Source organism: Ziziphus jujuba, chromosome 5 (genome assembly GCF_031755915.1).
Source record: "Ziziphus jujuba cultivar Dongzao chromosome 5, ASM3175591v1".
NCBI classification, from domain to species: Eukaryota; Viridiplantae; Streptophyta; class Magnoliopsida; order Rosales; family Rhamnaceae; genus Ziziphus; species Ziziphus jujuba.
The window spans coordinates 28,392,159-28,394,982 of NC_083383.1; the positions used below are offsets into that span (position 1 = coordinate 28,392,159).

The following is a 2,824-nucleotide window of genomic DNA, read 5'->3' on the forward strand; positions in this document are numbered from 1 at the left end:
GTCAAAACTATAAACTGTCTAAATCTATTGTCTCATGAGTGGCTACATCATCTGAAATTAAGTCCTTGAAAGTTTTATTTGAAGAGCATATGGTGTTTTCCATCCTTAGGCACATATTTGACGATGTTTAAATCATTTATCAACAACTGGCAGCATTGGACATCCTAGTACCTTGAACAACTATAACAACAATAAAGGTAACAAAAATATGGTCAACATAAATATTAATATAATTCAACACTTCCATTATTTATATCTTTTTCATTCTGCATATTTTTTACATTCAATTAGATATAAACCATCAATGATTAAAAAAATGGGCATTTTTCATAGCGTAAGGTATATAATATCTGTATCTATATAATGCTCGACAGATAAAAGCTGAACATCTTGATAATGTTCGGATGAACGTTTTTGAACAATTAAAAAATATTCAGTTTTAAACTTCCAATAAAAAACGATTTTTAACATACCAGAATCAAATGTAAGCTGACTTTGTCATTGGTACATGATAAAAAAAATAATCCAAACTAAAGTAATCTTCCCAAAAAAAAAAAAAAAAAAAAAAAGAGAAGAAGAAAAAGCTAAATATATCTTAACGTTTCATATTTTTGGGCTTTCATAATTTGTAAATAATTATTGTATCTGCAATTCAAATTCTTAATTAAGTATAAATTAGATGGATATATATAACATATTATTTAAGAAAAACAATATGACTGTATAAAAATATTATTTAAATAAATTTAATTAATAAATATTTTTAATAATAATTTTAAATTGGAATAAAAATATAAATAAATAATAAAACTGTATAGAATTCAAATAGTAATATAACTAAAAATTTTCAATTTCAAATACCATAAGATACAAATGAATGTATATTTCCTCATCACTTTAGAGAATCAAGATAGCGTTTATTACTTGTAATAACTTTGAATTCTGAATTTATTATTGTACGGTGTTTGGTTTTTATGTTTTATATCTTAAAGATAGAAGCACATCTTAAAGCTTAGTGGATATTAAATATAAGGACAAATGATATGTTTGTTCGTCTTTTTTCTTTATTTATTTATTTTTATTTTTATTTAGAACATATAAATATGAAAATGACATTACATCTACTTGGCATAAGATTTAGAACGACAAATTTACCCATACTAGTAACAGGAGCTAAAGGTTAATATGGTAAATTACTCCCCTCCATCTTCCCCCTCCTTGTTGATCGTCTCCGTTGGAGCTCTCTATCTCCGGTTGGTCAGTAAGGCTCAGCTCCACCGGGTCCTCCCCTTGAAAGCGACAGCCAAGGCTCTGTCGGCTGCCTCGCAGATGGCTTTACCACTGCGTGGCGGCTCGATGACGCTGGAGGAGCTGAGGTTGACCTGTTTCAAGGCTTGAAGAAGCTTGAAAGAGTAGATTTGCTGTTGTTTCAGATTGCCAGCACGGATGGGTGTGGCTTTTGATCATCGTGTGTTTGTAGAACTTTCTTCTTCTTTTACTTCGGTACTTGATCAAAGTTCATTACTGGATTTGAAATCAGAGATGACGCCATTAACAACACCCTCAGTCCGATTCCAAAGATTTTCTCTTCCCTTCTTATCAATGATTCCTTATCTCCCCGCACTAAATTCAAAAAATCCAAAAAACCCCAAAAATTAGAAATCAAAATTCAAATTATGCATAGAGTTCATAAAACAAGAAGCATATAAAAAGATGGAGGATGGGGCTGTAAAAGGATTGTCGCAGTGTGCGGGGGAGCAGCAGGCACCTAACCAGTGGCGAACTTGAACGACGGTGTAAATCGTTAGATTCTGAATCCAATAGTGCTGGCGGTGTGGCGAAGTGTGATTGGAAGAGAGTCACTGGAGAGTTTGACCGGCTGTGGACTTCGAGTTCGCCGGAAAGTTTGATGTGTTTTACAAGGGCATTTGATATTTGAGAAAGGGTAATGTTGGAAAGTTACAGTGAAAAGGTGATAGAGATATTTTTGGATTCATATATAAGTTTTTTTTTTTTTTTAATACAAATAAAAAGCTTAACTTTTATTAAAGAAAAAAATTGAGTGAATTAATCGATGAAGACAGCAAATATCATCTTAGATTGTTGGAAATAGCCAATCTGGCCTCTCCTCCTACTCGACAATTACACTGTAAAATTTGGGCTTTGAAAAATGCTAAAGTAAACAAAGATAAGATTAGTGAGCAAATAAAAAAAATGATGGATAGTAAAACCTGTAAATTTTAAAAAATATGAGATAAAAAAGATAAAATTAATAAGTAATTTTATATTATTTAAATGTACAACGAAAATAATTTAAATATAACAATAGTTACGTTTTGAGAATTTTTCAAAATGATTGATCTTAAAGTTAAAAGAAATTCTATGATTAAGCCTATTCTAATAATAGAAGCAATCTTACCCTTTTAAAATATTTGAAAAAGACACCTAAAAAGTTTTAACAAAAGTTCCATAATATCGCTGTAGCACCTGCTATATGTTGACAAAATTTGAGAAAATATAGATGAAGTACAAGACGTATAATTAAAGAAAGGCCAAAGTGAGTTAACCTACGTGTCACCATTTGTAGTCATGTAAAAGACGTAGAGAATGTAAAGAAAAGACAAAACGAGCTAACTTATGTGTCACTTTATTTGTAGTCCTTGGTGAAAACATGGTTTTAAATAAATATGAGGTTATCTTCAAAATGTTTTTGAAAATTTTTTTTTTAAAACATTCAAAAAATTTAAATTTCAAATGGAAATAAATAATTTTTTTTAATATGTGTTAAAATTTTTAAAATTTTATCAAAATTTTTGTAATAAAC

The 2,824-nt window shown here is 29.7% G+C and overlaps 1 long non-coding RNA gene across 1 annotated transcript; it reads right to left on the minus strand.

The window, feature by feature from the left end:
• Positions 1-1,029: 1,029 nt before the first annotated feature.
• LOC125423026 (uncharacterized) lies at positions 1,030-2,340 on the minus strand. Its single transcript, XR_007241571.2, has 2 exons — positions 1,769-2,340; positions 1,030-1,623 (listed from the first exon to the last, which is right to left on the minus strand). It is a non-coding gene; the product is annotated as an uncharacterized LOC125423026 (long non-coding RNA).
• Positions 2,341-2,824: the final 484 nt, after the last annotated feature.